Genomic DNA, 11,500 nt, shown 5'->3' with positions numbered 1-11,500 from the left:
TTGAGGTTTTGTTAGGAAGTCGTACGGAAGACGTTTCTCCACCCCATATAAGATGTAGTAGGGAGACTTCCCCGTAGAGTCGTTTACCGACGTATTTATGGAAGCGGCTATATGCGATAGCCAATCCTCCCAGTTATCGTGGAGATCGTTCACGATAGGCCTGAGGACTTGTAAGATTTTACTATTATCCCACTCCGCCAACCCATTATTAGCAGCTGGGTGGTAAGCTGTGATGAAGGATTGAGTGATGTTAAACTGAGCGCATATTTCGCTCAATACTGTGTTCCTAAACTCGGTGTCATTGTCACTCAAAAGAATTCGAGGAGACGAATGTGGGCACAACACGTGACTCACAAGGGCATGGGGCACTCGTGTGGCTGTCTTGTCCTTGAGAGGCGCTAGAACTAGAAACCTAGAGAACTAGTCGACGCACACCAATAAGTAGCGCGAACCATGTTGGCTCTGGGGGAGCTGTAATAAGTCTATATTAACAACATCCCATGACGCCTCCGGTACTAGATATTGTAACATAGGCGCTGGCCCTTTTACGGACCCCCTGTGCTTAGCACAAACGACGCAATGTGCGACATGTTTTTCTACATCAACCCGTAATGTGGGCCAGTAGAATTTTCGTCTTGTCTCTTCCCGGGTGACCCGCAATGGGTGTGTCATTGACCAGCTTAAGCGTCACGGGGACGTATTTGTCTGGGATGACCAGTTGGTCTATAGGTACAGGTTTGGTTGGCCATAACCTACAAAGATTGTTGTCCTCTGATAGGAAGAATTGTGAAAAGGGAACTGGCAATTCAGGAAGGTTTGTTTCGTTTCCCGACTCTAGGGCGCAAATTAACCTCTTCCACACCGGGTGGTCTCGATGAGCAGTGTGTAGCTCAGGTGAAGTGAAGTTGTGGATGACCTCTGGGGTGGTAATCGCGCCTATCGGAATATTTCGAGATAAGGCATCTGGGACCACATTTGTTTCCCCGGTGATATATTTTATCTCCGGATTGTATGCTTGGATCGTTAAGAACCATCTTGCCAGACGACCGTGTAGGTTTTTTCCCTTGAAAAGATCAGTTATGGCCGCGTTGTCCGTATACACCACAATTTTGTACCCCAACACTATGTCTCGAAAATGCTTCAGAGCCCACATTTGGTGATTTTGAGCTTTAATCCGACCTCTTGAAGTCTGTGTAGGACTGCTTTTAGTGTATCCATGTGTGAATGCACGTCTTTACTCGCTATGATGATGTCGTCTAAATACACATAGCCAGAGTTGCCCAGCAAGTCACCGAAAATACTGTTCATTGTCCTTTTGAAGGTCAAGGGAGCTCCTTTGAGCCCGAATGGCATCCTCGTCCACTCATAGTGGCCATGAGGCGTGCTGAAAGCCGTTATTTCACGTGACTCGGGGGCCATGGCCAGTTTCCAGTAGCCACTGACCGGATCAAGACTCGTACATACTTTATTTCCTCTACCGAGACACATCAGAAGATCTCTAAGAACGGGAAGCGGAAAATGATCATCCACGGTCGCTTTGTTCACACGCCGAAAATCAATCACAGGACGAGAAGAACCGTCTTTCTTTGGAACCAGAAACAAGGGTGAATTCCACGGGGAACTCGATTTTTTTATGACACCTTGTTCTAACATATCCGATATATGTTGCTGCACAACCTCCCTCTGACTGTGGGGGAGCTTGTTCGCATTGATATATACAGGATTGGTATTGGGTTTTAACTTAATGTGGTGTTCAGCACACTGCGTAACTCCAAGCGGCTCGCTAGGTAGAGCAAGCGCCCCCCTATAATGTTCCAGTAGCTGGACTAAGGTTGGCTTAATATCGGAAGTGTGCAACTTTTAGGAATGCCTCTAAATTAGCTGTGTCTTGTTCGGGAGAAGCCTGACACGCCGAGGTTATGCCTGAGACTTGGGCTGAAGGGTATTCAGCTGGTTCCGGGGCGACATTTCTCCCATACACTAGACACTGGCATAATCAAACACCGTGTTTTAAGGATACAGGGATCAGACGTGTTTATTACCAATGCCTCTGCAAAACCTCCCTCCTTGACTGTTGCAAGAGTTACCTCCACCGTCACGCGGTGTACGTGAGGAACTCCGTCGATACACATCACTGCCCGCCGGAGGGCGTTAGGCAAACGGATTTTAACAAGTTTTGCAGCACGATCCGGAACTATATGAGGACCTTCTACGACTGCCGTTACTGTCCGCCACAAGTCTGCAATGGTTTCGTGTGGTTTGACCGTAAGAGGGGACACTTGGGCGGTGGCAGCCCCTGAGTCTGTGGTGGGTTGGTCATTTTCCACCTCTGAGGGTGAGATTACAGTTGACAGAGGCGATGGATTGACCATCCCCTGTATGCGTCGGCCTTGATACACGATCGCGTTGCTTACAGGGTTTATGGCGATGTGCAGGTCTTTCATGGCGTTCAATCCTAAGATCCCATCCACAGGTAAAGCAAACCTGCTAGAGACATAAAAGAAATCTCGAAAGGGACATACTTTTTCATGTAAGCTGACTGTTAGTGGTACTCGCCCAAGGATTCCCAAAGTGGTGCCCGTCACGCCTATCACATTCAGGTCGTTCTCTTGGAGCGGCCAATTTTCCACTCGCTGTCGTGTCAGTGACCTGTAAGCGGAGTCGGATATGACATTGACTGTGGCACCTGTGTCAACCGCTAAGGTGAGTGAAGTGTTGCCCACCTTGCAAGGGAGGGCAATTATGCTTGTCCGTCCCAAGGCGGCAATGACGGAGTCAAGTTGCTCCCAATTAGTATTTTCCTTAAGGGACACTTGGATGTACGCCTCGGGGCTGTCACGAAGTCATGTCTTTTATTCTGAGAAGAGGAGTGTGGTTTACTGTCCGCTGAGGACTTGTACTTCTGTTCCTCCTTGGCCTTTTGTATTGCAGAACAACTGTCTGAATCATGAAAACAATTCCCGTGGATATGGCAAAAGGCAGCCTTCCGCTGATGGTTTGGCCTAGGGTTCCTGTGTGATGAATGATGCCCGCCCCTGTAACCTCCTGACCTCCTATCTGAGCCCCGTCTCGAATGTGTTGATTCCCTACGTTTCGCGAAACAAGAATGTTCAGAATGTCCTGATTGTTTGCAAAACTACAGGTGAGAGAGACCTTACTTTGAGCCTGTAATACTGCGGGTGTGAGGGGATGCTGGTGAGGGTGTCCTTGAACCTTGAGTGGGTTGTAAGTATGCAGACGAACCCGGGGGTGAACGAATTCTGCGGCCTGTAATTGATAAATAATGAGTGCCTGAACATAAGATTACCTTAGTAAATTCACCGGTTGTGGTATCGTGTTCCAGTCCCTCTTCAATTGAAGGACGAGCCAACTGTGGTTAAAGGTGTCGCTGAGTTTAGCGAGAGTGTCTTTGTTCATACTATGGTGTAAATCATTTACAAAATAGGAGCATATGTTGATAGCTGTAAATATGAACCAATAAACGGAACGTGTATGAATGAATAGTTTACGTTGAAACCCTAAAAAGGCAAGAAAGAATGGATAGCAAGGTGCCTGTTTAGACGTAATAGAAGTTAAGGCTATAATGGAATGCCCTAATGATATGGGTATATATAGAAAGAATAACTATATAAACAAAGTGGTATGTTAAGTGAGTATACCATTGATGCTCACGTTTCTCTCGAGCGGTGAAAAGAAAACGGAGGCAGGGCACACTGATGAAGATTAAATTTGATCAGGGAACTCACACTATACTCAATAGACTCGCTAGCAAACAATAAGAAAGAATCAATATCGTATGCGAATGAACGTTGCTCTCACAATTATGACTGAGTAACAGCGTTAAGAACACAGAAATAAAAAAATCGTGCCTCTGCACAGATAATAATGAAAATGAGCCGAGTCGGCAAATTTGGACAAGAATGGAATATCCACAAATACCAAGATTAATCAGCTGATGTAGTGGAGAGGGCGACGGCCTGTGATGCCCTGGGTGACGTGCAGTCGTTGTAGGCGCGTCAGGAAACCTCGGCCGCGGCCACAGCGGCGGTGAGAGGTGAGGGATGGGCTGACATCGGAGGACTCGCAATGGAGGTTGAAAAACTGCTGACCCAGCAATTTGAGCGGCCGCAGATGCGGGAGCCGGTACACTGCCGCCAGACGTATGATGGCCGCGTCGTCCTTGTTATAGTAAGAGATGGGCGGCGGTGGCAGATAAGACGACTTGGGTGTAACCTCTTGAGAAGACGCCTTGCAAGAAACGGTAGTGTGGAACAGCTTGCAGTCACCGGGAGATGGCCGACCCTTGCTGACTGTTTGCCGGAAGAGGTTTGGGCCGATGCTCCCGGCAGCGGCGGTGGTGCCGCCAGCTGTGGAGCGAGGGGCATGCAGGTGTCCCAAGGTCAGCGGGCGTGCCTCCTCCTTGCTGGTGTGAATACTTCCGCCGTATCGTGGAGTGGCTTGCAGTGTTCGTAGCAGTGCTGGCTTGAAGCAGGGGAGCGGCTTAGATTGTGGCCCTCGCGTTCGGCTGCGTAGGCCGGAGGTGTGCTCGGGGCTTGTAGGCTGGACGCCTGGGAGTTGCTTGAAGCTGGTGTGCTCGAGGCTTGGGCTGGACGCCTGTAGAGTTGCTTAGCTGGTGTGCTCGAGGCTTGTAGGCTGGACGAGCCTGTAGAGTTGCTAGCTGGTGTGCTCGAGGCTTGTAGACTTAAGACTTCAGCTTCGAGAGCGACTGTCGTTGTGTGTCAGTCGGACTCTCGTGAAGGAGTGGCGAGTTACAGGTTGGAAATAATTGTTACAATTGGTCACGTATGTCAGGTGACCTCACGCACCATCGGAGTGCTAAGTATACAAAACTGAGACGGTAAACACTGACGGACGACATTCCTATAAGGTGGCGTGATCTATCTGTCGTGGGTTTTTTCCATTGACAATTGTATGCCTAATTCGTGGTGATATTAAATAATAAAAATATATATACCAAAATACACATATAAAAATTAAATTTGTATTAAAATAAATATACAAAAAACACATACAATAAGATAAATTTGTTTTGAAATAGATATGCAAAACACATATAAAACAATGTAAATTTGTTTCAAAATATATATACGAATACACATAAAATAACGTAGATTTCCATAAAAATATATATACAAAATACACATAAAATGAAATAAATACGTATAAAAAAAATATATACAAAATACACATAAAATAATGTAAATTCGTATCAAAATAAATAAACAAAATACCAATTAATGAATGTGTATTTGTATAAATTTAAATATACAAAATACACATAAAATAACGTAGATTTATATAAAACTATATACAAAAATACACAGAAGTAATTAAATTTGTATGAAAATAGACACAAAATACACACAAAATAAGCTAAATTTGAATTGAAATATATATACAAAATACATGAAATAAAGTAAATTTGTATCAAAATATTTATACAAATACACATTAATAATGTAAATACGTATAAAAAATATATATACATAACACACATATAATCATGTAACTCGTATCAAAATAAATAAACAAAATACCAATAAAATAATATAAATTTGTATGAGTAAACATATACAAAATACACATAAAATAACGCAAATTTCTATAAAAATATATGTACAAAAATGCACATTAAACATATTTGCATAAAAATATATATACAAAACACACATTAGATAATGTAAATGAGTATAAAAATATGTACAAAATACCTATGAAATAATCTAAATTCGTATCAAATTAAATTAAGAAAATACCAATAAAATAATGTAATATTGAATGAAAATATATATAGAAAATACAAATAAAATAACCTAAATACTAATACAAATATACACATAAAATAATTTAGAATTTAGAATATATATACAAATACACATAAAATAACATGATTTTGTATAAAATTTTTATCAAAATATATACAAATACACACAATAAAATAACCGAAGTTTTTATGAAAATGTATATACAAAATACACACAAAATAATTTAAATACGTACAGAAATATATATACAAAATACACATAAAATAATGTAAATTCGTATCAAAATAAATAAACAAAATTCCAATAAAAGAATGTATATTTGTAGTAAAATATATATACAAAATACAAATAAAGTAACTAAAATTTGTATAAAAATATATACAGAAATACACAAAAATATTTTAAATTTGTTGAAAAATAGCTATGCAAAATACACATAAAGTTAGGCAAATTTGTATTGAAATACATATACAAAACACACATAAAATAATGTAAATTTGTATGAAAATATATAAACAAATACACATATAATAACGTTAATTTGGATAAAATATATACAAAATATACATCAAATATTTCAAATATGTATAAAAATAAATATATACAAAATACTCATAAAATAATGTTAAATCGTATCAAAATAAATAAACAGAATATCAATAAAATAATATAAATTTGTATGAAAATAAAGATGCAAAATACCCATATAATAACGCATATTTGTGTAAAAATATATATGGGTATTTTGCATCTCTATTTTCATACAAATTTACATTATTTTATTTATATTCTGTTTACTTATTTTGAAACGATTTTACATTATTCTATGTGTATTTTGTATATCTATTTTTATACATATTTACATTATTTAATATATATTATGTATATATATATTTGATGCAAATGTACGTTATTTTATGTATTTGTTTATATATTATATATTTCATACATTTTATATTACATTATTTAATGTGTATTTTGTATATGTATTTCAATTCAATTGAATTTGTATTAAAATAAATATACAAAATGCACATACAATAAGGTAAATTTGTATTGAAATAGATATGCAAAATACATATAAAAAAATGTAAATTTGTTTCAAAATATATATACGAATACACATAAAATAACGTAGATTTCTATAAAAATAATTATACAAAATACACATATAATTAAGTAAATACGGATAAAAAAAATGTATACAAAATACACATAAAATAATGTAAATTCGTATCAAAATAAATAAACGAAATACCAATAAAGGAATGTGTATTTATATAAATATAAATATAGAAAATACACATAAAATAACGTAAATTTGTATAAAACTATATACAAAAATACACAAAAGTAACTAAATTTGTATGAAAATAGATATACAAAAAACACATAAAATAAGCTAAATTTGAATTGAAATATATATACAAAATATATAAAATAATGTAAATTTGTATCAAAATATTTATACAAATACACATATAATAACGTAAATTTTTATAAAAATATATAAACAAAATACTCATTAAATAATGTAAATACGTATAAAAAATATGTACAAAATACACATATAATAATATAATTCGTATCAAAATAAATAAACAAAATACCAATGAAATAATGTAATTTTGTATGAGAAAACATATACAAAATACACATAAAATAACGCAAATTTCTTTAAAAATATATGTACAAAAATGCACATAAAATAAAGTAAATCTGCATGAAAATATATACAAAACACACATTAAATGTAAATGCGTATATAATATGTATACAAAATACCTATCAATTAATCTAAATTCGTATCGAATTAAATTAACAAAATAAAATAATGTAATTTTGAATGAAAATATATATAGAAAATACACATAAAATAACCTAAATACAAATACAAATATACACATAAAATAATTTAAAATTGAATGAAATTAATATACAAAATATACATAAAATAATGTAAATTTATAATGAAATATATGTACAAAATACACATAAAATAATGTAAATTTGTATGAAAATATATATACAAATACACATAAAATAACATGAATTTATATAAAAATATATTTTGAAAATAAACATTAAATAATGTAAATGCGTATAAAAATATATATACAAAGTACATATAAAATAATGTAAATTCGTATCAAAATAAATCAACAAAATACCAATAAAATGATATATATTTGAATGAAAATAAATTTATAATATACACATAAGTAAAATTTATATTAAAATATATACAGAAATACCCAGAAATAATTTGAATTTATATGAAAAGAGATATACAAAATACACATAAAACTGGGGTAAATTTCTTTTGAAATATATATATATATATATATATATATATATATATATATATATATATATATATATATATATATATATATGTATATATATATATATATATATATATATATATATATATATATATATATATATATATATATATATATATATATATATATATATATATAAAATATTGTAAATTTGTGTCAAAATATATCAACAAATACACAAAAGATATCGTAAATTTGTATAAAATATATATACAAAATACACATTAAATAATGGGAAAGTGTATAAAAATATATATACAAAATACGCATAGAATAATGTAAAATCGAATCAAAATAAATGAACAGAATATCAATAAAATAATATAAATTTCTATGAAAATAAAGATGCCAAATACCCATAAAATAACGCATATTTGTATAAAAATATATATACAAAAATACACATAAAATAATTAAATTTGTATTAAAATACATATGCAAAATGCACATACAATAAGATAAATTTGTATTGAAATAGATATGCAAAATACACATCAAATAATCTAAATTTGTTTTAAAATATGTATACGAAAACACATAAAATAGCGTAAATTTCTATGAAAATATATAAAAAAAATACACATAAAATGATGTAAATACGAATAAAAATATATGTACAAATACACCTAAAATAATGTAAATTCTTATCAAATTCAATAAACTAAATTTCAATAAAAGGATGTATAAATGTAGGAAAATAAATATACAAAATAATATATAAAATAACTAACATTTGCATAAAAATACATACAAAAATACACAAAAATAATTTCAATTTGTATGAAAATACAAATACAAAATACATATAAAATCAGATAAATTTGTATTGAAATACATATAAAAAATACACATAAAATAATATATATTTGTATGAAAATATATAAACAAATAGACATAAAGTAAAGTATATAAGTATCAAATATATATAGAAAATGCACATTAAATAATAAAAATATGTAAAATAAAATATATACAAAATACACATAGAACAATGTTAAATCATATCAAAATAAATACACAGAATATCAATAAAATAATGTAAAATTGTAAGAAAATAAAGATGCAAAATAATCATATAAAAAGCATATTTTTATGAAAATATATATACAAAAATACATATTAAATATTTAAATTTAAATTTGTATGAAAATAGATATACAAAATATGCATAAAATAAAATAAATTTGTAATGAAATATATATAAAAAAATACATTAAATAATGTATATTTTTATCAAAATAATTAAACAAATCCGCATAAAATAACGTATATTTGTTTTAAAATATATATAAATATACAAAATATACATAAAATAACGTAAATTTGTATAAAACTCTATACAAAAATACACAAAAAATAATTTGAATTTGTATGAGAATTAATATACAAAATACACAGAAAATTAGGTAAATTTGTATTGAAATAAATATACAAAATATTTGATTAAAAATATATAAACAAATACACTTAAAATAACGTAAATTTGTTTGAAATATATATACAAAATACACATTAAATAATGTAAATATGTATTAAAAAATAAATACAAAAGACAAATAGAATAATGTTAAATAGTATCAAAATAAGTACACAGAATATTAATAAAATAATGTAAATTTGTATGAAAATAAAGATGCAAAATACCCATAAAACAACGCATTTTTTATGAAAATATCTATACCAAAATGCACATAAAATATTTAAATTTGTATTACAATAAATATACAAAATGCACATACAATAAGGTAAATTTATATTGAAATAGATATGCAAAATACATATAAAACAATGTAAATTTGTTTCAAAATATATATACGAATACACATAAATTAACGTAGAATTCTATAAAAATATATATACAAAATACACATAAAATGAAGTAAATACGTATAAGAAAATGTATACAAAATACACATAAAATAATGTAAATTAGTATCAAAATAAATAAACAAAATGCCAATAAAAGAATGTGTACTTGTATAAATATAAATATACAAAATACACATAAAATAACGTAAAATTGTGTAAAACTATATAAAAATAAACAAAAATAATTAAATTTGTATGAAAATAGATATTATATGTATTTCAATTAAAATTTCCTTAATTTTATGTGTAGTTAGCATATCTATTTTCAAACAAATTTATATTATTTTTGTGTATTTTTGTATATATTTTTATACAAATTTTAGCTATTTTTTTTGTTTTTTTTATATATATTCCTACAAATATACATTCTTTTATTGAATTTTGTTTATTCATTTGATACGAATTTACATTATTTTATGTGTATTTAATTATGTATTTTTCTACGTATTTACATTATTTTATGTGTATTTTGTATATATTTTCATAGAAATTTACGTTATTTTATTTTGTGTATTCGTATATGTTTTGATACAAATTTATATTATTTTATGTGTATTTAGCATATCTATTTCTATAAAAATTTATCTTATTGTATGTGTATTTTGAATAATCATTTTAATACAAATTTAATTATTTGATGTGTCTTTTTGTATATATATATTTTTTTAAATGAGTAATTTTATGGGTATTTTACATCTTTGTTTTCATTTTTACATTACTTTATTGATATTCTGTACATTTGTATATATTTTCCTTGCATATTTACATTATTTTATGTGTATTTTGTATATATATTTTTCTACGTATTTACATTATTTTATGTGTATTTTGTATATATATTTTCATGAAAAATTACGTTATTTTATTGTGTGTATTCGTATATATTTTGATACAAATTTTATACAAATTCATGTTATTTTATGTGTATTTGTATATATATATTTTCATACAAATTCATATTATTTGATGTGTATTTTTACATATATTACATTACAAATTTACCTTATTTTATGTTTATTTTTTATATTTATTTCATTTAATTTTAAATTATTTTATGCGTATATTTGTATTTGTATTTAGGTTATTTTATATGTATTTTCTATATATATTTTCATCCAAAATTACATTATTTTATTGGTATTTTCTTAATTTAATTCGATACGAGTTTAGATTATTTCATAGGTATTTTGAATACATATTTTTTTACTCATTTACATTATCTAATGAGTGTTTTGTATATATATATATATATATATATATATATATATATATATATATATATATATATATATATATATATATATATATATATATATATATATATATATATATATATATATATATATATATATATATATATATATATATATATATATATTTATGTATATATATATATATATATTTTTATAGAAATTTGCGTTATTTTATATGTATTTTGTATATGTTTTCTCACACAAATTTACATTATTTTATTGGTATTTTGTTTATTTATTTTGATAC

The sequence above is a fragment of the Eriocheir sinensis genome, unplaced genomic scaffold (genome assembly GCF_024679095.1).
Source record: "Eriocheir sinensis breed Jianghai 21 unplaced genomic scaffold, ASM2467909v1 Scaffold302, whole genome shotgun sequence".
NCBI lineage: Eukaryota > Metazoa > Arthropoda > Malacostraca > Decapoda > Varunidae > Eriocheir > Eriocheir sinensis.
The sequence above is the reverse complement of the archived record's forward strand: the minus strand, read 5'-3'. Positions refer to the sequence as shown.